The following is a 27,641-nucleotide window of genomic DNA, read 5'->3' on the forward strand; positions in this document are numbered from 1 at the left end:
CCTATTAGGAAGAAGTCGTCCTTCTTGTGTGAGTCGGGCAAGCTCCTCCTGGATCTTCTTGGTTACCCTTTTGTCAGCAAGAAGCTTGAAGCGTTCGCGAAGGGCAGCCATATCATCTTGTTGTTGTTGTAGTAGGGCGGCGGTAGCATCTTTATGCTCTTTATGGAGGATGTCAATGGCAGCTTGGTGTTATTGAGCTAAGGCAGACAGATTTAGCTGATGTTGTTCAAGGAGCATTTCCCGCTAACGACTCAGGCAGTCATTGACCGTATCCATGTACTTCTGGTGAGAGGATTCCGCGGACTGTAGTTCATCCTAGGCCTTGAGCTTAGCCAAGTTAGCAGTTGCTAGATCGGATTGAAGCCCTGTGTAGGCAGCCTTGAGACCGGAAGGGCCATTGAGTTCTTTTTCCAAGGAGGCCAACTTGTTCTTGGCTCTGAAAAGACCGCGGATCATGAAAGAAATGTCCAAGCTCACCTAGAATCAGAAAAAGAGAGGTAAAAAAAAAACATTGGGGTGAGAGAGGCGATGAATGTAACGATTCCCAGTTAGTGTACAAAGAGGTACGGTGCTGATCAAAAGAACCCCCATCGGCATAGGCGATGTCCTTAGGCAGATGGGCATTGTAGAATAGGGAGTCCGCCCTAGGCGATGTCCAAGGCGGAGTCAGCTTTTGTTACTCGACGATTGCGCATGTTGAAGATGGGACAAAAGTCCTCTACAGGAGCTGATTCAGAGACCGGAGCTGCCGGTGGAATTGGTTCTTTGCCAGGCCGGCGTACACATGGGGAAGAGACAGCAGGTTGAAGTGACGAGGTGGGGGCAGGTTCTTCAGACACAGAAGTTTGCAAAGCTACAAGGGCTGGTTCTTCAGGGGCTGATGTCCACTGCCTCTTGGACGGGGGCATTTCGGTAGGAGTTCGGTTGGGGATACCTTTCTCACATCATCATTATCAGAGTCGTTGTCAAACAATTTCTGTTTACGAACATCCATGTCGTCAATGGGGGAGTTGGGAGAGGTGTACTGGTCATCCCAGTTGGAAATGGAGTGGTGTGAGGGGATGTCGTTGGGGGCAGAGGATGTGGGAGAATCACGAGATCTAAAGGAGGGAGAGGAAGTCCGAGGATGATGGTGGTGGGAGGAAGAGGCGTGGGATCTTTTTCTTGTAGGTGGAGAGGCTTTGGGTTTCCACTCCTTGGGAGGCGGAGGGCGGTAAAAGGGAGATGAGAAGCCGCGGAAAGTTTGTGGACTGGGGATTTGCAACATCGGGGTGGTTGTGGTAGGGTGGATGCCTACGTGACTGGCTTGAAAGGGACTGAGATCGCGGAGTCTTTGGAAAATGGGACAAGAGATGCCAGAGTAGAGCTGGGATTTGGAGTCTGGCTGCCAACCTGGGGAACAAAGAAGAACAGCGAGTTAGAGCATGATGGTAACAATGTAATAAGAGAGAAGAGAAGAACAAGGATACTCACCACGGGCTACGAAGGTAAGGTGGTTAAGATTTAAATCTGAAGGAATGTCCGCGGACAGAAATTGTCCTGATAAGTATAAAGGGTAGTGGTGCCACACTTTGTCGGAGGATGTAATACGGAGCAAGAGGGGTAGCTTATGAGGGCGTACACAAAAAGACTGGTAACCCACACCAACGTCTTTAGTACTCTTCTTAATGAAATAGTGGGAGAAGATGTCGTGGCTAGTGATTTTAGGTTCGCCGATTTTATTGTATACATTCGCGGCATACATAGTCCTCCAAAAGTTCCCTATGCCTTGACAGGGGGGAATGTTGAAATGATTGCACACCTCGACATTCAGGAGAGTGAGGGGCAGCCGTAGACCGGCAATAATTTGACCCACTGTGATTACAAGGTACCCCAGACGGCGGAGAACCAAGTGGGGATATTGGGTGATAGATTGCACATGTTCTAAAGTTATGTTGGCTGGAATGCCATAAGCTGCCCTAATTGCGTCCAAATTAAGGCGGTGACATCTCAAGGGTAGAGGTAGCAAAGAGGTTGTGCGCCCGGAGGTGGAAGGGGCCACTGTAGGGGCAATAGGAGGAGGAGATGCTACTCTATGTGAGCGAGAAGTGGAAGAATCGCCGGAGTTAGAGCTCGACATCGGAAAAACAGAAGGACAGACGCAGGGTATGAACAAGAATCAACTATTTAGCCAAGACAAAAATAAAGGAAGCCTAGAAAACGTACCAACTGAAGCAAAGAGAGTGGTTATGTCTGAGTCGAGGTCCGGAAGGATGAAAGAACCGCCTAGAAGCCAAGAGAGTGCCCACAAACTGGAAGTTGATTGGAGAAGAGGAAAGGGGAGAGCAGTGGAAAGTAAAGGGAGAGGGGAAAATGAAATGAGGAAGAAGGAAAAGGAGGGGAGTTTAAATAGGGGAGGGGTAAAAGTGTAATTGCTGGGGTTTGTGGAACTCGAGGAGTCAGACGGACAGTCTAGCTAGCGCGAGACACGTGGAAGCGCAAGGTACGAGGGGCGGCTGAAAACGTGCATGATGATTGTAGCCCACTCCACACGCAAACCAAGAAAAAGCAGGGTCGGTGGAAAGAGAATAACAATGAGAGTTCTTGACCCCGGTTCCATTAATAGGACCGCAGAGTCGAGATGGGGCATTTGTAGTGGCACAATATGGGAAGATTGGACTGAGTCCGCGGTGCAGGGGATAGGAGGCAACATAAGGAAGAACGCGGAGGAGCAGCGAATCAAGACTACGGAACCCTAGACTGCAGACGTGGCAGGCGTACAGTCGAAAGGAGAGCCATGGGATAACAAGATAGATGGGCGGTCCAGATAGAAGGAGGGGGATATAAAAAGAAGAGGAAGGGGAGAAAAGAAGAGGCTGCTGGAGAGAGAAAAAAGGGGAGGAACAGTGAAAAAGAGAAAGAAAAGAGAGGCTTAGTGGTGAGATATTTTAGGTTCATACAGAATCCAATAACAGGCAAATCATTGCGAAGCTTCTGTCGAGATTTTACATTTTCTATTTTCTATTTTGTACAATGTTAGTCTAACAGGTAAGTTTGTGACTTTCATTCTTTAACAAGTAAGTCAACTATTCAATGATGGTCTTCTAAATTTAATCCCTTAATGTCACCTCTAATAGGTCTGTTATTGAGTTGGTGATTAAAAATGTTGTAATAGAGAAACTGGAAGGTCGTCATGCGGAAGGTTTCATGACTATGAACCATTGTGAAATCCTACCGCTGATTGGATTTATAGATGCTATTGTCACTTATGAATTTTAAGTCTAAGGTAATCTATTTCACTGACTTTATATGTGTTAACTAGAAGTTGTGTTTCATCATACATAATATTTTTGGCAATGAATTGGGTTCTTTAATTCTTTAGTCTTCTATGTGCTATAGAGCAAGAAAGCATGACTTAGTGACTGCCCACTTTCCGATTGCGTTCTTATTGTTATTTTTTTTTTATCTTTTATTTTTGTGTGTTGGTATAGCCCTATAGAGCAATAAATCATGATGTCAATCTATTCATTTAGGTTTTTCTGTGAAGGTAAAAGAGAGTTAGCTGTAAGTAATGGAAAGTAGAAAATGACGTCATATATATATTATACAACCAGCGTGTTTGTAGAAAATCATTTTTCATTTGCCTATGGTCATTAAATGATTTTTGTAATACTTTACAATCAGCATGTTTGTTTTTCGTAATGACTATATAAGCTATATTACTATATTCATACAGGGATGTATGTCTTCATTGATTTCTCATGTAGTTATACAGAGACGTTTCGAGCCTCATGTAGTTCATTAGATATGAAGTATCAAGTAGTATTTTGCTTTTTATGTCTTTTTCTCTTGAGCGACAAAAATAGAAAAATAAAATATATATATAATAACTAGAGGTTAGTACAGGGGCCATGGTCAAATGATCGTAACAGGCACCACACTCAACTGATGATTCAAATGACATTCATCATCGACTCTTTGAAGTTGCTTTAGAGTATCCACTAAACTGGGACGAGTTTGGTTATGTAGATGCCGACTAGATAGTATTCAATTCGCTTTAAGGTATTGATATCTTATACAACTGATGGACTGTTTGTGGGACAGTATTCACTGTAAGGTTTTTTCAGAAGTTTTGTTTATGGACACGAGACTTAATCTTAGCAGTGTCAGAATAACATATGGGGCACAGTGATGGACTACTTAGAGATATGAAATTGTGTCTATTTGGGTTTATGAAATTGTAACCTTACTGATGTTTGATGAAACTAATTTCAAAATAGCGAACAACTTGACAGAAGTGGGGAAGTTGAGACTTATATTGAAGCCTGTTGGAGTTGATCATGAAGATAGTGTATAATGGATGTACAATTTTGCAATTAAGGAGTATGAAGTAAATCTAGATAAGATATTTATGATGAATACTTTTAAAACATGTAGCAACTCTTGGGCATGCTTCAGTAGTCAAGAGTATAACAAAGCATTTCAATCACTAGGCTATCAGGTATCCAAGAAGGAAAACATAAGTCTCAAGGGATTTTTTAGAAGACAATTCAAATTAGCAAATGTCATCTACTTTCATAAGATGACTGATACAAGGATAGGCAATCAACAGAACTCAGTATATTACATGGTATACCATTACATAATAGCATAGTGCAAATATATGTATTCATAGGTGTATCTTAGTAAGCTTATGGAATCTGAGATTAAGTGCAATCGTTATACGGTAACTTGAAATTAAGTCAAATTTTTTTTATTCCTTTAGTTCAGGTAGAAGTCGAAAGAATACATGTATCTTTATGTCATATTTGGAAGTATAAAATGATTATTTGTGGCTGTTATGCATGATTATTTGTGGCTGTTTTGGTTTTTAATTGATATTTGGAAGTATCTATTATAAAGCTTGAAGAAGAGTGAATTGTTTGATGTCATATCTCTACTCCTACATACCAAAATAATCTACTCATTAGAGAATAGAAAGGTAAAGTATATACATTGTCGTGATAACAATTTTTTTTTTAATTTTCTTTGATGTTCTTAAATCATGCATATTCATTAAGTTCATTAATTTAGACAAAAAACAGAAGAATAACTTCTTAATGAAACCCAAAGTTAAAATCTTTTTCTCTTCCCTCACCTTAGTCCACATGTTACGCTATTTTTTTATTTTATTATTATTATTATTTATTTATTTATTTTTCAGATTTCATATTATCTTAGAGTCCCAACAGGTCTTCATTGAGGTGTTTTACCATGTAATGGTAATTTAAGTGGCAACGATGTTCTTACTCGACAATGTGGATTTGATCAGGTACGTCAACAACAAAACCTATTACTATTCTCTCTCTTTCTATTGTTAAAATTTTCATTTGATGTCCACTTTATATGCTGTAACTTATTATGATCACTTAATCTATGGTACGTCTGTCATAGATGAGGGAGAATAGTAATGAAAGCATAAAAGGGCAAAAAAGGGCACATATTCTTAGTTTTATGAGTCGTGATTCGTGATTCGTGATAAGTTTTAGTTTTTGAATGGGTAGTTTCTCGAACTACCAAGTAGAAGAATTGGAATGTAAGGCCATTGTGCATTAGTTAGTGTGGTTGTTAGAATTTTTATATTAGTATATGGTCCCTGTGTTATCAACTCAAAAATAGTTTGGTTTGTGTTATTGTAGGTTTGTAAATATTTATATTGATCTCTTATTGCTTTAGCTACATAGGACTATGGGAGTGTTGGTTCTGTTAGTACGTACATAATAATGTTAGACTGTTAGTCATTTATAGGATTAATTAGTCCTAAAAGCGATCGGGAAATAATGGAAGAAGGGTTTGCTGCTACCTCAGCGAGTTCGGGAATGACTGTTGTTGGCTGACCTTGACTTGGATCAGGAGTTCAACTTTTTATTTTTTCCTAGGTTTGAAGAAAAAGTGGCAGTTTCCAACTTGCGCTACGAGTAGAAATCACCAGGTGTCAAATTTCCCGGGGTGGAAGGGAAATGGTGGTTGTTTCCCTGAAGATGCGCAACTGATTGTCAAAAACCCAGGATTTTTTTTTTATTAAAATGGCTTTTTCACTCATAAGACGAATACTCTTAGTCCTCTAAATAGGAAGATGAGTAGCCCTAGGGAACTGAAAAGTGAAAAGCCAATCTCGATGTGTAAAAGCATTACTACTTTTTTTTATCCCTTATCGTAGTTAACTGGAATAAGGCAGTCTGGATGCTATCAAAGAGCTAAGGAGAGATAGAGATAAGCAGGGAAAGGGGACCTAGCACTCTTAATAAAGATACGTACCATATAGTGAGGGATGCCCAGGGGAAGCTTGAACTTATCTATTTCAATGAGGAGATCGTAGTATTTATATAGCTAAGCGAATGTGACTTTGTGCTTCCCCCATGCTGACAATGACTTCACATTTCTTTTCATATATAATTAATAGAAATTAAATTAGTTTGCAGCATTAATGGAACTACAAACAAGAACTACCCAGCCATCAGGATTGGTCTTACTTGAATATTAAGAAATATTAGTTGTTCACGCCTTCTTAACATTTACTCAACGTGTCGATGCATGCCTTTGGCAAGAATGTGAGAAATATTATCTATAATCTTTCTTTGTCATTGGATTTCAAATGTGATGGACAAACTACCTCATATCCCCCAACACCTAATATTTATGCCTATTTGAATAGAAGTTGGCCTTTACCTATGGGAATACCAGTGGCATTTGTATAAACATATTGCTCTTGATGTGTAAGGCTTCTACAACGTCAACTTCAGACTTCTAACGCAACATCAACTTCGATTTCTTGAATTCAAGTACCACCAGTATGTCTCCACGACCACATCTTATTTGATCTACGTCATTTTTGTTTCCCTGTTCTTTTAGTAGTGAATCTTCCTCACGACTCCATAAAACGTCTTCTTCTTTCAAGGTACTGTTATAACATATTGTTCTTGATTGCTTAGAAGATTCTTAGATTTTTATTTATGTGCAATTTTAAGAGTTGGAATCTGCTTTTGGGATTATTATTTTAAATCATTACCGTGAAGTTGTGAAAAATAAAAGGGAGAGGCACAAATGAAAATTTACAGTTCGGAATTGTTATTATACATTGCATTTAAATTGTTTGACAAGAAATAGATAACAATTTAAATGCGCAATGTAAACAGTCAAACAAAGATTAATTTTTTGCAAAAATTTGCATATCAATAAATTACGATGAATTTTTTCAACCACATCAAGAATGAGTGGTTATTTTTTTTGGGTGAATATAAAGAAGTTGGGTGTAGTAGTGAAACCAATGGAAGGTTATGGTAAGGTTTTGGCATAAGTATTGCGATTCAGTTGATGGGTCGAGTTCGGTTAGGTGTTCTTGATACTGAGTTATGGACACTTGATCCTAAACAAGCTAAAAGGTTAGAATTGTGACAAGTGTTTTTTTTTATTGGATGCTTCAGATTAACCATCTGATAACCTTGAAGGTGATATGATCTTGCTTCATGCACCTATTTTTTTGTATGGTTTTACAGTTGGTGTCGTATATTATTGTTTTCAAGTACTTTAATAAATAAAACTTTTATATTCTCTACTGATCTATCATATTTTTTGTTATAATTATCAGTTTTATGTAGGCAGTTTTATCTTCTCGATCAGATTTTTATTGATTATTTCCTTTTGGTTCCCGAAACGGTCGATTTAGACGAAACTATGAAAATAGACAACGAAAATTCTAGCTATTAATTAAACTTAAGTTCATTAAAAATTCCCTCCAAAACATAATAAACTTAGGCATTGTGTTCAACCCATTGCCATTGCATTGTCTTCTAAACATTATATTTTGAGGTATTAGGTTCTCACCATTAGACGTCCATTAGAGTTTGAGGCATAATGGTGTCTTCTCAAGCAATTCGAGAACATGCAGAGATAAATCAGCTGCCATTGTCCACAACAATATCATACATTTAAAATCATGTGCACCATTTTATTAATCTGCTAATGATGTAGTCTTCAATTACTACTTATGGAACAATGCAAAGTTGTTGCAAAGGTAATATATACTTTGCAAAGTTAGTGGCAGAGATGAGTATTGGCATGAGCTATTGCTCCTTTATTAATATTGGCACATGTAGGATAATACTTGCTCATAAATTATTTTTTGGTAAGTGATGGTTAATGAAGTTATTTGCTTTTCATCTTCAGAGGAGAGGTTTATGCTTGCAAATCAGGATAACCAAGTTAAGAATATTGATTGTGTGTAAAGAACTAAAAAATAGGAGACGCACCCAAAAGTTTGAGACCTTGAAGGACATTACACCATATTGCAGTTTATATTGTGATGGAATCGTGCAAAGGGGGGGGGGGGAGAGTTGTTTGATCAGAATGTTAAGAGTATGGTTATGTTCATGCATGTGTTTATACTTTATACCTGAAATTATGTAATTATTAGGTTATATTTTGATCATATCTTGGATAATTTAGTTTTTTTTTTTTGATTGCTATTATCATTTCTTTATTTCGGTGAGTGTATTTCACACTTGATTTGACCGTTTTTGCACTATTAAAACATTAGCAACTAGAGACTCTATAGCAATAAATTCAGAACAAGTTGTGTTAGGATTTTCCCGTTGGTAATTATAAGTTTTGCTTACAACTACTTAACTGAGGTTGGGTTTTGTTTTCTTTAAGTGGAAGTAGCATTTTGTAGTTTTTTTTAAGAATGAGTGAGATAATGGTTGAAATGCAAACTTCAAACTTTTTTAAAGTCTCTTATATTTTTAAATAAATTTTGTTTCAGGGCGGACATAAAAATGAAGCTATTAAACAAACCCTTGAAAAGGAGATTGTCAAAGGACTTGGAAGTCTAGGTAGAGAGTCTGTAGGTATGGTCAGTTGAAGTACAAAGTACAAACAAAAGGTTCAGTTGAAATTCTTCCACTTCAAGAAGGAAAGGTAGTTGCGCCGCACTAACTCCATCAATAAGCACAATCTCATCATGTCACTAGATTGAAGGTAATACCAGATGGTAATCTACACATGAGCTATACAATTATCTAAGTTTATCTGCAGTCGCACTACTCATTCCTTTCATTATAAAGAACGATATATTAACAGTCTAAATTATGGTTGTTGAAGAAATTTATGCTGCGGATTGGTCTTTGTTAAACACTTCTTATTCGTTATTGAGATAAGATTTAATATACGGTGATGTTTATTTCTTGAAGGTAAAACAATTGGTTTGGTATTATGTATGAACTATGAGCAATTGCTACATGAATATGTAGGGTTAGATGGTTTTGTTGAGGTTGTTCTGGTAATGTAGGTTACTTGCATTGTATAAGTTGTGTATTAGGGTTTCTGGAATGTGGTTTGTATATTTATAGTTTTCTTCTTATTCGAGGATTGGTTACTTGACTTAACTGGCATTGGTCGAGATGGTTAAGTAGCTGGTTCTATGAATCAGTATATCTTTTAGTAGTTGAATTTACGATTGAGGTATGAGGTTTTATATTTGGTTTGAATGTATTCTTATTAAATTTTTAGGTTATGACAGGTTTTATATTTATGAAATGTCGAAAATACAGAGGAGACTATATCGAATTTTTTCCAGAAAAATCACGTATCTTAGGTATATAACAAGTGTCTTAGCAGGCTTAGGTATCCTAAATATCTCCTAATCACGCTTAGGTTTAAACTATGGGTTAATAACTGAGTGAGGACGTCCAACTGTGTTGGTTTATAAAGTTATTAATTATTTATTGGTCAATATTTTATCCATGTTTATTAAGTTTACTTAAATTGGATGGAAAAGGTTGAAGCGGGGTTGAGTTGTAAAAGGCTATGCGCCTTTAAAACGGTGGAAGGAGCTCTTTCACAGTGTACACTTAGCAGTTCTTCTACTACTTATTCTTATGTCCCATTCTAGAAGGGGTGGTGAAGCAACTTCGGAAGCCTAAACAAAGATTTCTTTGGGGAGTGGAGGAAGAGTAGTCAAAATTGCACATTATAAGATGGAGCGACATGTATCATATCTGTTGGATCAAGCAGATTGTTTAGAAAGGAGATTTTTCTTTGTGTGCCTAACGTTAGTGTATCTCTGTAAGGAGATCATTGGTTAGTCTCAAAGGGCTTGACAAATCAAATACTAAAGTCAGTCCCTGATGGATAAACTTGAACTCGAGAAGGAGAAAAAAAGAAAGACCAACGCTGGCTAATAAGTATGTGGACTTGGTTGATCCCAATGGTCCAATTGACCCATTTGGAAATCAATATATGAAAAACGAAGGAAATTTTGTTTTGGTGACGAAAAAAGTACAAGGGCAGATTGATCTGCTTCAAGTGATTGATTCATTGCAGTACCTCAAACACCAGTCTCATGTCACTAGATTGAAGGTAATACTAGATGGTAGCCTACAGATGAGCTATACAATTATCGAAGTTTGTCTGCAGTCGCACTACTCACTCCTTTCATTATAAAGAACGACATATTTCTGGATTTAGGCTTTGATAAGAAGAAAATTTATGTTGCTGTGGGAAAAAACTGCAGTTTCTTTTCTATACAGCATGAGGTGTGGCAGCAGGCTCTACTGTAAGTGTAAGGTATGCGTTATCGATTGATCAGACTCAAAAACCATGGAGTACTGCTTTAAGGGAGATAATTGAGTGACAATTTTTTTTAGCTTATTAGTTGAACTTAGTTCTTTGGATTTGGCAATTTTGGTTGTCATAAATGCAGACATTTTATGCTGGCCTTTTTTATTGTTACCAATTTTTTTTTGAAAATACATTATTTTTAAATATTCTTCTGGGTTCTGGAACTTTAGGACGATGCTATGGAGAAGGCAATCAAGAACAAAGTTGCCAAAGCAGTTGTGCCAGCTATCGATGTCATGTTTCAGGCATTAAGGTTCATAGTTTGTTGTGTTTTCATTGTTGAATATGTACTTTACGTATCTACCTCTCAATATGTGGACTGATTGGAAGACACTTAATACTATCTTTTTGCCACTTGGCTTTTTGTGTGTTTGTGTAGTGACTTTGGAGCAAAAGTTGTCCCACCGAAAAGAATTTTGAAGATGCTTCCTAAACTTTTTGATCACCAACACCAAAATGTCCGCACATCATCCAAAGGGCTGACGCTTGAGCTTTGCCGTTGGATTGGGAAAGATCCAGTATATAGTTGTTGTTTTATGCAATATTTTATTAGTTTGTCCCAAACTATGTTAGTAAAGACTGAAACTTTAAATTATACTGAATTAAGTAAATAAGTTTTCAGGTTGATTATTTATTTTCTGGAGTGTAAGATGTGATCACAAACAATCTGATTTTGATGATTGTGAAATTGGGTGTTTGGTGCACCTTTAGCTATTTGTTTCATTGTTTTTGTCACATGACTGTTTATGAAAAAAATTTTAACTTTGAAATTGATGTTATTAGCAATGTTTGGTTAGTTACTTACAACTTTGTCAAATTTAGTACAAAAAATGTTGTATAACTGAATAAAAGACTGGCAAATTTTTTGCTTCGGTATTATTAGAATGTCATGCGTTATATAGAAACTTTAGTGTTTCTAGCTTACTAAATGAAAAATTAAACTAAGGCTTGCTTAGTCTCAATTTCAGTATGTGAAGCATTAGTTGAGTTGCAATTTAATCTGCATTTAACATGTCGTGGCATCTAATCGCTCAAGTTTTATGAATTATGCAACACATAAAATATTGGGCATTTAAGATAGCAATGTAGTATAGAAGTGTTATTTGGATAATATACTATACATTGGTTTGATTGTGATTGTAATTGGTGTAAAAAACAAATTCATGTTAACAAACGTTCTTTGGTTTCGTAAAGATTGTATGCACTATAGGCTTTATATCAAATGGACCTTGGTTGAATAGAACAAACTAAATTAACATCACAAACTGTATAATAGAAGTTAAAAAATAATAAAAATGTTAAACCCATAATTTATAGTGGACTCTGGGCTTTTAAATGATTAGCTATCAATGTAGTAGGCCCTCTAATAAATATATTATTTATTCAAGTAGACTTTGGGCTTTTAAATGATTAGCTATCAATGTAGCAAGTCTGGCCATCGGCTGGGCAGAATGGCTAGTACTATATTAAACTAGAGTACATCTTATGTCATTACGTACAACAAATATGACATATGACATCACTAATTTTACATCACTTTCAGCAAAGTGATGTCATATGAAAACTATGATATCACTTTTCTCAGCATGTGATGTAATAATTGTCACAATTGTTTTTTAACATCACTTATTTCAAAAGTTGATGTAGTAGAGTTGTACAACATCATTTTAATAAGTGATGTCGTGATAGTGATGTAGTAACAGTTTTTTACGTCACTCACTGTGTCACTTATAAAATGATGTAATATCTATGTATTCAACATCACTTTAAAAGTGTTGTCACTCACCGTGTCACTTATAAAGTGATGTAATATCTATGTATTTAACATCAATTTTTTGCCAAGTTTTTGAAATCACTTATAAAGTTATAATATGACTTCCAGAAGTATTATTATTAATATACCTCATCTTAATTAAGTTAATTAGTTAGAAAAAGACTATCAAAAAAATTAGGTTAAATATAAATGAAACAAGGCGCGCACTTGGTTTGCTAGACTAGTCGCCCTTAAACAAAAAATAAAAAACAAAAAACCGCGATATATTTCTACTGAATATATTTTGGTTTCCCTAGTTAGAATCGAAAGATTAGGTTAAATAGAAATTAAACAGCGCTAGTTTGCTCGACTAGCCCTAAAACGAAAATTAGACACTACACTAGAACAACTATTTTGTAACAGGGTACGTAGATTTTCCAACTAACGGAAATAATTGTTACTGTAACACACATATCGACCACAATCGTTACAAAAATCCCCGAATTAATATTTAATTATATGGTCACTATTATGGTAACACTTTTATCCGCGAGAAAAGAAAGGGGAGAAATAAGCAAACCAAATTAAAAGAAAAGTAAAAAAGCAGGAAAAATTTGTTTTTTTTTTATGCGAAGGAAAAATTTGTTCATGCTCACATCTTTCCCCCTTCTATTTTTCGGGCAACAATTGTTAGCCAAATTCTAATTTAAGTTCGCCTCTTTTTTTCGTTATCAAGAGAAAAACCTCTCTCTTAAGAACCTTAACTTCTGTAAACATCTTCTTTTTTCGGGTTTCCTTTTGTTATCTTTTCCATTTTCATTTTATTGTTATCTTTGTAAGTGAGGGGCGAGCAATTGTCGATGAGCCAGGTAAGGTTACTTTCAATCCGTGTTCTTCAATTTCCGTTTCTTCCATCACCTTAGATTAGAAAATGTCGTTTTTTTTCCTAAAAAATCACTTCTCTCCTTCTTTCATTTCACTCGGTTGGTTGTTGCAGAATTTTATGGAGGGTTAGTGTTACTGCGTTACCCAACAAACGGATCAATCCTACACAAAGATTGATCCTTCACACTAGACAAGACTTCAACACCTCTCAAGTAATATCCCAACGCTTCTCATTAACATTTTAACAAGCATATAAAGTAAATATAATAATGCAAAAGAGAACCAACCACAAGACAAGGATATATCGTGGTTAAACAATTTGCCTACATCCACATTTGGCGAGATCCAAGCTTTACTAGAAGTCCGTGAGTAACAGATTAAAGCTCTCAATTCATTCACAAAGAATGAACACTTCACTAAGAATTTCTCTTTACAATCTCTCTTTCTTTCTTTTTGGAAAAGTTAGGTTTTCCAAAAACTGATTTTGTTTTTATACTAAAAAAAAAAAATCGCTGGTTAAAGGCCCGCGAACAAAAGACACGCTTGGCGCTTTTTGTCTGCTGCTGGCGCTTGGCTGGTCGAAAAGCCAAACATATCTTTTTTCTACATTTCTCCACCTGGTGAGGTTTTTTTTGAGCTGGCCTTCGGCCGTGAAAGGGCTGGCTGATCGCCAAACATTAAAGGCTGTCGGTGAGGTTTGGAGAAACAATGTAACCAAACACTTCTCGAACTGGCATTTTGAACAAAAACCCACAAAATGCCCACGAAGAAGCGTCATGCCCACAAATCACAAAGAGTGTCATGCTCACCAAGAGCCACCCACAAAGAGTGTCATGCTTTTTTTGTCATTCACCAAGAGCCACCCACAAAAGAGTGTCATGCTCACCAAGAGCCACCCACAAAGAGTGTCATGCTCACAAAGAGCCAAACAAAGGGCCATGCCTACGAAAAGGCATCAATCAACAATGCATGAGCCTCCACCTGTACCTCCAACCAATGTTGGAACTCAACTCCATAGAGAACCTTCTACAACCCAAAACCCTTTTTGCCTTAGGCAATGAAACAAATTCCCAAGTACAAAACTTGTTTGTTCTCTACTTCCTTCCTTGAAACTATCCGCTCATCATCTTCAATATTTCCAGTCCGGTTTAATGCTTTTTATCATGCCCGCACTTCATAACTTGTTTCACACTTCTCTTTAAGCCAAAATTTTCGAGGTTGTTGTAACTCTTCTTCTTGTTGAATAGTTCTCTTAAATATCTTTTTCATCCTTGGGCTTCAAGATATATATCATGGCGTGTATAATCATCGATGAAAGAGACATAATACCGGTTACCTCCTTAGAAGCCACTCTAGAAGGTCCCCAAACATTGATGCACAAGAACCTTGTCACCGAACTTGAACTTCTGCCATAGAATGCTTTGAGAATCCCACTTGGTTTCTTGACTCGGACAATCCCTTTTGGCTTTTTCGGTATATGCCACAATTTTTTGCACTTAGAATCATCACTACATGTTGCTACATCACTTATCACTTTGTACTACCCAACAAAGTATACAAGTTTATTGACCCTTTAATGACTAAAGAGCCACTAAGGATCTTTAGGACTCCACCATTTCCCAAAAATTTTCCAAGGTACCAAGAGAAATAAGGTTCTTCTTTTTCGGGAACATGCCTCACATCGGTTAAATCACTTTGCATCTTGACCCAGATAGTTCCAATCCCAAGTCTTACAAGCAACGGCGGAACCTCCACTCAAGTTCTCATAGGTAGCAAACCACTTCCTATTTGGACACATGTGGTAGGAACACCCGGAATCAAGAAGGAATGTCGGTTCTTTGTATACACCGAAAGACTTACATCATCCCCGTGCAAGACTTGCTTCACTAACATCCTCATTCTCAAACTTACCACTCATCTTGTTACTCTTTTTTCGGCTAGAGCAATCACATAGATAATGCCCCTTTTCTTTGCAATCAGAAAATGTACATTTTTTACCCTTCCACTTGCTTGTGGAAGTCATAAAATTCGACATCACCCTCGCCATCTTTTCTTTTGCTTCTTTATCAAACTTCTCTCTTTAAATTAGCATTTGTTGCAGGAATTTTATGGAACACCTGTTTAAATTGAGGCACTATGGTTCTTTACCAAAACTCTGCGGAAACAACGTTACCCATGACAAAGCGGATCAATCCTACACAAAGATTGATCCTTCACACTAGACAAGACTTCAACACCCTCCAAGTAATATGGAATATAAAGTAAATATATTTCAATTTGAGCTTTACTAGCGATTACAAGAGCTCTCAATTCACTCACAAAGAATGAACACTCAACTCACTAAAATCGGTTCTTTTTCATTTTTTTAAACCGATCGAAAAAGCAGAAAAAATGTCTTTTTTCTCTACAGTTAGTTTATTGAGGACAACTCAACGGTGGAATTTCAATTTGATAAGCTCCTCAATCGGTTCTCCCTCTTTCATTTAACGGGGATTTCAATTAATTTGTCTATTTTAATGTTGAACAATTATCTAAGTTATCATTTTTTGAAAATCCATTCTGTATATGCACCTTTTTAGTTCAGGTCATGTGTAATTTCCTATTTTTTTTTGGCTTAAATAAACTAGATTTAGCTTTGTAGTGATTGGTTAAGAATGTACGTCTGTATGTTTTTTCAGGAATATGCGAATGTGCAAAGGAGGAATGGAAAATATATATAAAAAAAGAGGCAATGGAGTGCTTTCATGTCACCATATGAGGACAGATATGTGTATGTAAAGTTTGTGGGTGGAACATCTGGTCCCATTAGAGTCTCTGTTGAACAAGGTAGAAATTTATCTCGTTGCTCTTTTCTATTTAGACTTTTAGCTTATTTTGGTAACTGACATTGTGCCTCTTACTTTGTTACATTTTTTCAGCAATGGGCATCTCTACTGTCTCGTTTTCGGAATTTGATCTTTCAATGCTATTTGCACCCATAGTTAGTGAATGGGTGCCATTTTATTATAATAGCAGTTCAAGGGCAGTAGGAGTTTGCTTGTGGTCTTGTTAGTTTCTTCTGTTTCAGGTACATATGATCTACAAGTATCCTTTGATTGATTTTGTTTTTTTCGGAAATTTCTTCAGAAGTCAATTCATTTTATCAGACATTGATTTCTACAAGTTATGTAGCTGAACACCTTGTCGATAATGAATTTATAGTTTTTTTGTCAATGTTAAAATATTGAGAACCATATAACCTAGAAGCCCAAGCTGATCGAAAGGCACAAAATATACACGGACAAGGGAATATACACAGCCACAACACTTCAGCTGAACACACGCTATATATTCCCCTTAAGTCTTGGCGCTAGCCTACCTGCAAGCCCGACCTTGTTGAATCCAGCGGCCTAGTGCCAGTTAAGAACTATTTTCTCCAAAAGCTGATTTGATAGATAGAGCACCCTAGTATTTAATAAAACAATTGCTAGTTAAGTCGGGGAAAATGCACACATGACAACACCCTTAAGACAGGAACAAACCACAGCTAGAATCATCTAATTCTATATTGTGAAACGGTAGAGTTGGTACTTGAAAATTACTTTTTTTTTAGGTAAAATAAGAATATCTTAAGCAAATTTAAAAGACAAATATCTGAAGCAAATGAGGGATTATTTTCAAATAGTGTAGTCATTAAGACTTAACTTTTTTTACTAGACCTAGTGATGTAATGATTTTAGAAGCTGTTTATAATGTGGTTGCTGACATTTGAATGCATAAAGTTCCAGCATCTATTTCCTTATTGCTTTATCATTCATTTTACCTATTTATACTTGGAAATAAATATTTTTTTATTCGGTTTGCTTGAAATGCAGAGTATGAAGGGGACCTTCTACCATGTGATTTCTACATCTTTGATAAGTTTGTTACCTTTTAATGTTGAAGCTGTGTTATATCATCTCATTTGATCTTTAACACATTATTTTATCCTTGCATTTGTCCTTTCAGCTTGGGATTTTGGTCTTTTTCTTGTGCACTACTTCTCTATACTAATCAATTCCATTCTCGTAAATTTCGGGCTAAGTAAAGATAAGTACAACCCTGTAAGTCCTTCTACTTCCTCTTATCATATAATTAAGATTAAATTTTCTGGAAAGTTTCTTCTGCCCATGCATTTAGACCTTCTTTTGGCTCACTGTTGGTACCTGTGTTTGGTATGTCGTTGTACATAATTCGGATGCTTACTATCTTACACAATTTTAAATTATTGTAGTAATCTTAGCATCATTGTACTTCTCGTTTGGGTTACTGGTTTGAATCATGACATTGTAAATATGGGGGTGTTCAGGGTATGACTGGTAGAAATTGATGAAAACACACACGCACACGAGCAATCCAGTCCTTTAAAAGCAAGAATATTCATGTTGTGCGCGTCTTTGCTGGGGATGAGCATGTGGTGGCACTTGATTCTAATGGATATGTTAGTATTCATACTTATCAGTTGACATTCTGTATACTTACATGATTGGCCCGTTGACATTGTCCTAGTAACAGCTAGAGCTCTCTGTAATGGTGGAATTTGTCCTTGTGAGTTACTTAAAAAAACGTGTCCTCTAGAGCTGTTGCTAGCTTTATGCCGGTCCCAATTCAAGCCCGGATAAAGGAGGATGGGAAAGGGAAAGAGTCTTAGACTCTTCAATTATGTAAACCAATCTGGTACGTGCTTCTTATATATATAGCCACATTTTTATGCACACATTATAGCCACATTTTTCACATACAAATGAATTAAGGTATGGTTTTTTGTGGAGATGATCTCCCCACCATGAAGATCATTCTCACAAAAAATTATAATATTTGGATATGTCTAACCATGTAAAAATTAGTGTTCATTTTTGAGCTTTTTATCTAACGGTCCAAACATTTTGGGAGCATGTTATAAGGTTAGATTTCTTTGAATGAGCTGAATTTTTGTGAGCATGTTCTCCATGGTGGGAAGATTATATCTACAAAAATGCAGCCTTTAATTCAACTTTTAAGTCCACGATTTTGCTTGGATTAATTTACAGTATGGCTAGAATGTGGCTACAGTGAATGTGCCTCTATCCTTCCCGATATATATATATTTTAATGTCAAATGGTTGATTATAAACTTGTCTTGTGCTTTCATTCCATACAAAACAATAGCTTACATGAAGCGTGCCTAAGAGAATACACCACATACAGGCACGAAGTGAGTTTTATACTTATTCTTTTGTTCCCCTTGCACCTGAAATTGATTTTTTCCATAAGACGTGCTATGAAATTGGGCTTTTTACCTTCTATGCAGATACCTAATGGACAATCAGAATCAAGGTCAGGAATTTCATGGTATCCGGCTGTCTCAAAACCAGGTTATTGTGTTCTTTTCCATTATATGCTCTTTCTTGGGTAGTTGTAGGGAATCTGCAATAAGTACATTCAGTTGGGTTACTATTACACGCACTTCTTGTCTTTGTACATGATTTACGCCAAATTAGGAGCTTGTACATGACTTGGGTCCAATTGACAGTGTGCATGTTTGCATGTTCTCGTGTTCTTGCATATATTATTACTATTTCACTTTGTTTGTTTATTTTTGCATACGTTTGAGGGTGGTTGTCATGATATAATACGTCGGAGCTCTATAGGATGGATTGACAAGCTTTCTTCTATAAATGAATTATGACAGATTACCTCTCTTTTATGTAGCCAAAGGTCTGACCAAATTAAAATATGACTTGTTGATATCAAGTGAGGAAGTGTGCTACCCTACCTATATCCTTGTGTGGATCTGTTCCAGGCATCCATTAGTAATAGCTGAACTGACTTTTTCTTTCTCAGGCTGTCTCAACTTTCTCATTAATCTAGTTTTTCTCATTGTTGTAGCTGAATGGTTTAAGGATGAGATTGTTGCTTGATCAATGAGATTTTGTAGTAATGTAGGTTGACTAGTCGTTAATGATTCTTGATTTTGTAATATCTGATTAGTGTGTTTGGCGAGGCTTGTATATATAAGATTCCACTGTCATATATGTATGCTTACACGAAATTTTTGTCTTGTTGTTGCTTATACAGGTGTTAGTATTTATGTCTTGGAGACTTTTGAAGGAGTTTGGGATGTGCCTAATTAGCTTATATTGAACAAGCACGGATATCAGTAAAAGGCATAGCTACGAGACTAGCATGCAACCTGATGATTGCACATATGGCATCGTGATTAGTTAAGCTTTAGTTTTGTTATACCATATCGTTGTACGTCTTTAAAGCTAGTTAGCTTGTATTTTGACAATATGTATAGATTAAATTTCAATATTGTCCATGTACCATTCTAAATAAATGAGTATTTTGGTGTTTCGAGCGTACTAGTTAGTACTAATGACAATATAATGGTATATTTCTTCTATATTTGCTGACTAATGGCTTTATTAGGATTTCTATTGGCAAATGTAATTTTTTTATTTATAATTTTTTGGTTACTATGACATCACTTTTACAGTGACTTAAGTGATGTCTATGTTCCATTCTCACATCACTTCCAAAAGTGATGTCAAAACTAACAACTATAATATCACCTAAACAGTGATATATATTTGAATAACGTCACTTTGAGTCATCACTTTCTAAAGTGATGCATCTTTACCAGATCACCAAAAAAACAATGTAAAAGACCTACCAAATCACTTGTTGGCATCAACAAAAAAGTGACTTTAAAAACCCTGACTTTTCACGTCGCCACCATTTACATCACTTTCAAAAGTGATGTGGTATAGTTTTGACATCACTTATGAAGTGACTTTAAATGACATTTCTGTTGTAGTATAATTTCTTTCCTAGGTGGCACATTCTTAAGGCATAAGTACGCCACGTAGACACTCTTAATTAATCATAAGAAGTTTCCTAATACAATATAACTCTAATAAGTCAACCAACATCTGACAAAAAATTTTATATGAGTCCAATTAGAAAACATTGCTAAATGAACTCCAAAAGCTTATGTTAATAATTATCAGTCATTGAATTCCTCACAAAAATTTAGGAGATGTGAATTTTAGAAATGATTCCAGCAATATGGCCGGGTCTAAAACCTTGTATATATAAAAGCTCGCGCATATTCTCTTTTCTCACCATATCGCTCTATTTTCCAACCCAAACAATATTAGTGGTTCCTAAAAAAGAGGAGGTCTTAATAATTAGAAACACCTCCCCAGGTTTGTTTAAATCTCCCCAATCTATTCTTAATTTTCTATGGCCTCCTCAAATTAAAAAAAAAAATATAACAAATTAAATAAACCTTATACAAATTCTACTGAAGCTGCGATTGTAGAAGCAGCCATGCTCTGTTGCATTTTTCTCTACAGAAGAGTGAAATATTCGAGTAAATCAAAAGATGGGGTTTCATGAATCAGGTTTTCAACCAAACCCCTTTTCTTCATTTTCAATATTTGGTACTCTTCTTTTTTGCGCACGCTTTCCAGCCATTTCAAAAGGCAAGAATTAAACATAAAGGAATTGAGTAGATACCTCGAGCGCCGATGTTTATTGGAGATGGGAATTCAACTTTGAGAGGAATGAAGTTACGGTAGGCGAAATTAGATTTGTAAGGTGTTTACTGGAGATGGGAATTGAACTTTGAGAGGAATAACGTTACGGTAGGAGAAATTAGATTTGTAAGAAGAGTGAATTTCAGTAAGATTTAACCCCAAAAAAAATCATTCTAATGAAGATGATGAATGATCGACCTTGAGATGTCAGCTGATGATGCAGATCTTATTGGAAAACCAAAAAGGAAGGGGTAAAGTAGGGTGTGGGTTGAAGTCTAATGGCGAACCCAAACATATATAATCGGTAAAGCAGGGTAAAGCTCCTTACAATGATGATAATTTATCTGTGAATTCGGAAATTGATAGTGAAAAGGACAGGCAGATCAAAGAGAGGCAAACATTCATCAAAATAACATGAGTAGTCGAACTACCACGTCCTATAAGAGCATGGGACAACATGATGAAGTGCACACTTCAAAGAAACTGTAGAGGAAGCTGAAGGAAAGACAAATAGCCAAAAGGTGTGCACTCCTTACTGAAAATTTTCAATATAGTTTGTGCCTTTGTCCTTACTGCTTTTTAATATGTCGGTACTTATTTTTTATAGGCCCTGTTGTATGTTATTTGTTTATATTTTTTTTCCATTGGTATGGGTCAATTATTTGTTTCCACACGCTAATTTTCTAGCAAAAGATTACGGCTTCCTTTTTCCTTTTACCTTTTTCTTGAACATTTCAATACCTTTCCTAAAATTGTTGTGTGTGTATTTTTCTATTTTTTTTGGTGTGTTTGATTTGTCGAAAATTAGTTTCCTTAAAAGTGAGCCCTTCAGTTGTAGGATTGACATACTTAGGAAGAGAATAAGATGACTTCATATTCATTGTAGTTGGACTTTGAATTTTCTTCAAATGTGCTTTACCCTTTGATGTATTATTTTTTTTAGTTTTAAGGGATTAACAATTTGCTTTGAATGCTAACAATGTTCGATTGTTTTGCATGTTTCCTAGGTCCCGATTGGAGGATGCTACAGGCTTATTGATGTACCAATGACCAATTGCATCAACAATGGCATAAACAAGATAGTCATGAAGTTTCAGCTACCACGTTGCATGCACTCATAACTTTGGAAATGATGTGAACTTTGGAGATCGATTTGTAGAGGCATATATATGATGTGAACTTTGGAGATGGATATGTAGAGGTATATTACTTATTGCAAAAGTAGTGCCTTAAAATAGATTATTATTATTATTTTTGAATAGCTAGAATGTTATTCTCTTATTCCTTAAATCCACTTCTCCTGAGTGAAGGTAGGAAACTAGGATTCCAATCGAAGACCTCGGGTGCAACCTCCTAAGGCTTTACCAGTAGACCATTGGACATTATGTTAGAGAATGATAAGGACCCACTTTTAGATATATCTTCAATGACTTCTAATAAGGAGCTTTGGCTTATTCAATGGCTAGTTAATCAAGTAATTATGTCTTTCCACTTATTAATTCTCCCTTTTATTTTATTTTTATTTATTTTTTAACTAATGAATAAGGAGCTTTGGTACGGTTTTTTTAGACTACTGATTTTGATGTGCAAGAGATAACACTCCTTCTAAGTCTTTACCAGTAGACCATTGGACACTATGTTAGAGAATGATAAGGCCACTTTTAGATATATCTTCCAAGTTTTTACCAGTAGGCCATTGGACACTATGTTAGAGAATGATAAGGACCCACTTTTAGATATATCTTAAATGGCTTCTAATAAGGAGCTTTAGCTTATTCAATGGCCAGTTAATCAAGTAATTATGTCTTCCCACTTATTAATTCTCCATTTTTTTTTTTTTTTTTTTAACTAATGTGAATAAGGAGCTTTGGTACGGTTTTTTCAAACTACTAATTTTGATGGGCAAGAGATAATACTTAAGTTGCAAAGGGATGAAAATTTTGCTAGCTTTGAGACTTTATCGAGTAAGATTAATTATATTGTTTGTTGTTGTTTTTTTTGCTTGAATTTGTGGGTTTTAACTTGAGGATAATGACAGGGAAGTCTTACGAGTTAGTCCTGTTTGCTTCTCAAGTACCGGATGCTATGGTTTTCAATCTTCAGCGTCAGACACAAAAGTTGGTAAGTTAGGTATGTTATATCTTTACATATGGATATGAGTGTGTTTATTTGTATGTATACTCCATTGACTAAGGGTTTGAATTCCTTTAGATTCCTTTGAGTCCTCTGTTTTTTATGCTTGCAATAGTCTTTTAGGATATTATTCTAAGGAATTTTGTAGAAAAGGAGATTGAAAGACTCAACATATACTAATGACTCAAAAATATTTTAACAAATTCACCCTGCTTTGTTTCAAGAGGGGGAGGGGGTTCATATACCAATGAGTCAATACCTTATCTATTATATTGTTTGTTTTGCTTCCTACATTTGTGTACCAAACTAATATTGCAAAAATCCAGATATATATTATCGACAATTATTGATTGTTTTATGAAGTTGCAATTTTAAATCTTTCCTAGGTGGTATTAATTCTTTTGGGCAAGCTACCAAGAAAATGGTTTAAACTGTGAGTTCAAAGATGTCTATGAAGTTTGCAGTATGAAAATGTGTATTAATACCTAGGTCAATCTGGTTTCGGTGAAACCATTGTCTTCTGCACATAACCACTAAAACCAATCTATTGAAAATACTTTTGACCTATGTAATATAATAAACACATACATCAATGGTTTGGTGCAATGATTGAGGAAGAAGAAACGGATGCTATCTCCAGTTTGATATCCAATCGTCTATATATTTATTGTACTAATGTTCTTTTTAATGATCATGTTGTACCTTGATAACTTATCATTTCTTCTGTGTATCCTTTCATTGTAATGTAGAGGATCCAAGTGCTATACCAGTTTTCCGTAGTAAAGGAAGAAAACAATGCATAACTAGATCTTGGAACTTTCTTGGATTGGAGCAGAATGGAGAAGTTCCTGCTCATTCACTCTGGAAGAAACCGAGATTTGGTGAAGATACAATCATTGGAAACCTTGAGAATGGTGATTAACTTTTTCATTTTTATTTTTTCGTTCCAAAGAATTCCGTAGAAGATAAATCCCCATAAAAAAATTCCCAACAAGCCATATAGAATAATCGAAGGCTAAGCAGTAAGGCACAACTAGTGTGCATTAATATTGATAAGAAATGATTTTGCTTGATGCGTGGAGCTGATTAACTGTTTCTTGGTTACCTTAGAGTTTGTTGAATTGAGTCAATGGGCGCCTTTGAGTTCATAATCCGTCATCAATTCACTATCTTCTTCTTCACAAGGTTGAAAAACAGTTTAAATCTAAGTATATGCATTTTGATACTAATGAGTTTTTGATTAATCACCAAAGTTGTATTTTTTTTTTTTATTTCCAGGAATGACTGTCTCTCTTTCTTATTCAGTTATTCTGGCTTGCTCTCATTGGGTAAGCTCGGTTTTTCATGAAAACAAAATGCCACCCAAAAAAAAAAAGATTTTATTATATTTAAGTGATTGAATTGAGTTGTTTCATTCTAGAATAACTGCAAATCATGTATATCTAGATATTGAAAAATTAATTGTTTGTGATGGTAGAAAGTTATGTTTTCAGTCGTAGTTAGTTAGTTGATTTTTGAATTGGTCCAAACTATTATAATATATCATCAGGCACATATATTTGCTTTTCCATACTGATTTCTTTGAATGCCATAAGGATCAACATCTTGAAATATTTGTTTGTTTTCCTTATGAAACATCATTTGGATAAATTGTGTAAGCTTGAGTGCCCTTCATTTTGTTTATTGTTGATATGTAATTCATGGGTTTCTGTTTGAAATATTGAATTTTATGTTTATATTAGGTGTTAATAATTGTGTTTTATGTGTATATCTCAGGTTCCTATCAATTTGGTTCTTATATCATTATGGTGTTTTCTTCTTTTTAAAGTTATTAAGCTTCTCTATTCATTTTTCGTGTTAATAATTGTGTTTTATGTGTATATCTCAAGTTACTATCAATTTGGTTCTTATATCATTATGGTGTTTTCTTCTTTTTAAAGTTATTAAGATTTCAAATGTAAAATTCCACAAAAGAAATTTCTAGGTACAAGATCATACCGTTCCATTGCTGACCAACATCCTATTGTGAATCTTCTACAAACGCAGGAACTTGCCTATATATATGTTGACCAACCTGTTAGGAGTGTGCTTAAGATACCACACTGTTGTTCCTATGTTCAGCAACAAACTGACGTGAAAGTGCGTCAGTGTCAGGACAAGTGTTTCATTGTTGAGCACCAACCTGTGGAGTGGTTATTTCGGATGCAGATACACTATTCTAGTTAATGTCATAGAGCATTCACCAGGATGTCATATTCCTCATTATCAACATCTGCAACAGTTACACATACTTGTAGGTATGATTTTAAGCATCATGAATTATGAACAAATAGTAAGCGTAAAGCCCTAAACAGTTCATATTTTAACATATTCATCCTACCATATGAAAGTTATCCTGAAACAAGGAAAGTGTGAACTATCTCACTCTCTTATAGGTAAAATAGCTTTAATACGCAGGATACTAGCATCTGCACAAGGTCAAACCTTAGCACCCCAATTTGGTAGTCAGTTGCAAGAGTAGTAGCATTAAGTCGTGGAATTCCTTAACCATCTCTAAGACCATCGAACTGGGGTGCTAAGGTTTGTCTTTTATCTTCGTTTAACAGAATCTTAATATTTGAGGTCATATATTGGATTGAAGCATTGCATGTTCGATCAGAACGTGATGAATTGGCATATCCTTCTTGATTAACCCCTCCTTTGTGTGGAGCATTATGTGTTCTAATTTGAGGTAAGGTGGTAGATCCTTCTGCATTACCCATTTCAACAGTAGTAGCATAGAGTAGTGAACCTCCTTGACCTGTAGTGAAACCACCACTTTCTAGGTTGTGGGTAGTAGTACGAACTACAAAACTGTAAGGATGACTCCTGGAGCCTCCGGGTTCAGTACATTGTAAGGATGACTCCTTGATTAACCCCTCCTTTGTGTGGAGCATTCTGTGTTCCAATTTGAGGTAACATGGTAGATCCTTCTGCATTACCCGTTTCAACAGTAGTAGCATAGAGTAGTGGACCTCCTTGACCTGCAGTGAAACCACCACTTTTTAGGATGTGGGCAGTAGTACAAACTATAGAATTGTAAGGATCATTCCTGGAGCCTCCGGGTTCAGTACAAACTACAGAACTGTAAGGATGACTCTTGGAGCCTCTAGGTTCATTACGAACTACAGAACTATAAGGATGACTCTTGAAGCCTTCGGTTTTCATTACGAACTACAGAACTGTAAGGATGACTCTTGGAGCCTCCGGGTTCATTATGGCGTGGACTGGTATTTTGAGTACGTAAAGATCCACCAGCCCCTTGAGAATATGCTGTGGGCGGTCTAGGCGGTCTACCGCATCCTCTTCCATAATGGTGGTCTCTTTGTGATGTGTTGTTATTAGTTGCATCTCCAGTTGTAGATTCTTTTGACATATCCATCCTTAAAAACAAAGAAATAAGCTCTAGACCCTCTCAGCACCTCTTTCCAGACACTAGGAGAATCAACCTCGAGTAAGAAGAACTCTGCAATCAGTGACATTTGAAAGAAAAAGGAAAACTAAAAAACAATCTAATGGAAACTAGCATAAGGTGTTGCAGTAAAGAGATTATAGGTCCTTCAGCTATTTGATTCAAGACTAAATGCCTGTAGCATTCTTAATAATGAAAATTTCTTTAAGGCAGGGCCAAAAGGGTGATCTTATTTAAGTTTTGAGCCAGGGACAAAAGATTAAGACAAATTTTTTTGGAACAACATTGTTAAATCTTGCATAATATGCATCAAAATTTGGGAAAGATGATTTTGAAGTTAGCGTGCCTCTGACTTGCAAGTGGTGATGCTGAACCTAATCCTTCTATATGTGTATGTGACTCCTCCTGATATATTTATTGTATTTCTTGAGTTTTCTGTTATGACATTGTGCTTTATTTTTGGGAGCTTATTTTTCAGGTTAGAGCACAATGTCGAGAAGTGACAATAACCTATTTTTCGTGTTAAGCCTTACAAGTGGTTCCTCCACCCCCAACAGTTGAGAATTCGAGAAGTGACAATGAAGAGTTTGGTTTAGTAGCTCTTAAACATGTCAGGCTTTTGGAAAAAACTCTCGAGTTCAAAGACATGAAAGATCTAGATAGCTTCACCATTGGAGTGAACGGTTTGACCATAGATTTTGAGTTCTCTAAGAACAATCGAGAAAAGTACTATGAGCTCTGTTGGAGTCAAGACACTTTCCTTCACGACAATCTTCGAGAATGCATCAATATTAAGTTAGTTGCAGGAGCAATTTCTAAAACTGTAGATTTTGCTGATGCTATAAAAGCCAGCAAGCTTAGTACCCCTCAACAGGACTTTGCAGCATGGGAGAAGACTTTGGGAGTGCTTGTGAAGCTTGGCATGAAAGTATACTTTTTACATGCAAGAAGAGGCAACAAACTCATTCCTTCACAACAATCTTCGAGAAGGGGCATCAATATCAAGTTAGCTGCAGGAGCAATTTCTGAAACTGTATTTGCAGCATGGGAGAAAACTTTGGGAATGCTTGAGAAGCTTGGCATGAGTGTATACTTTTTACGTGCAAGAAAAGGCAGCAGACTCAATGTGCTATAGAATAGCGATAGAGCAACATCTTGAAGAATAATAACCTATTTTCTATATGTGTTTAGGACTCCAATCGCAAAGTGTTTGTGCACCCAGGCTTAATGCTGCAAGTAACAT

At 36.0% G+C, this 27,641-nt stretch overlaps 3 long non-coding RNA genes across 8 annotated transcripts; all 3 read left to right on the forward strand.

Annotated features, from left to right (window-relative positions):
- The first annotated feature begins 8,893 nt into the window (after nucleotides 1–8,893).
- On the forward strand, nucleotides 8,894–11,153 carry LOC147523151 (uncharacterized). The gene is made up of 3 exons (XR_015196014.1): nucleotides 8,894–8,994; nucleotides 10,806–10,888; nucleotides 11,015–11,153. It is a non-coding gene; the product is annotated as an uncharacterized LOC147523151 (long non-coding RNA).
- A 1,774-nt stretch (nucleotides 11,154–12,927) lies between these two features.
- On the forward strand, nucleotides 12,928–19,626 carry LOC147523152 (uncharacterized). 5 transcript variants are annotated; one of them, XR_015215907.1, is made up of 8 exons: nucleotides 12,928–13,257; nucleotides 15,660–15,740; nucleotides 15,952–16,099; nucleotides 16,192–16,340; nucleotides 17,128–17,173; nucleotides 17,261–17,355; nucleotides 18,582–18,645; nucleotides 19,349–19,626. It is a non-coding gene; the product is annotated as an uncharacterized LOC147523152 (long non-coding RNA). The 5 variants fall into 5 exon arrangements; XR_015215910.1 differs by adding an exon at nucleotides 18,440–18,485 and having other exon boundaries at nucleotides 12,949–13,257; nucleotides 17,128–17,355; XR_015215911.1 differs by having other exon boundaries at nucleotides 12,949–13,257; nucleotides 17,128–17,151.
- A 902-nt stretch (nucleotides 19,627–20,528) lies between these two features.
- Nucleotides 20,529–27,027, forward strand: LOC147523153 (uncharacterized). Of its 2 annotated transcripts, none has more exons than XR_015215913.1 (6): nucleotides 20,529–21,335; nucleotides 21,822–22,015; nucleotides 22,853–22,944; nucleotides 23,697–23,861; nucleotides 24,994–26,789; nucleotides 26,877–27,027. It is a non-coding gene; the product is annotated as an uncharacterized LOC147523153 (long non-coding RNA). The 2 variants fall into 2 exon arrangements; XR_015215912.1 differs by having other exon boundaries at nucleotides 22,853–22,935.
- The last annotated feature ends 614 nt before the right edge of the window (nucleotides 27,028–27,641 follow it).

This window comes from Coptis chinensis, chromosome 1, assembly GCF_015680905.1.
Source record: "Coptis chinensis isolate HL-2020 chromosome 1, ASM1568090v1, whole genome shotgun sequence".
NCBI lineage: Eukaryota > Viridiplantae > Streptophyta > Magnoliopsida > Ranunculales > Ranunculaceae > Coptis > Coptis chinensis.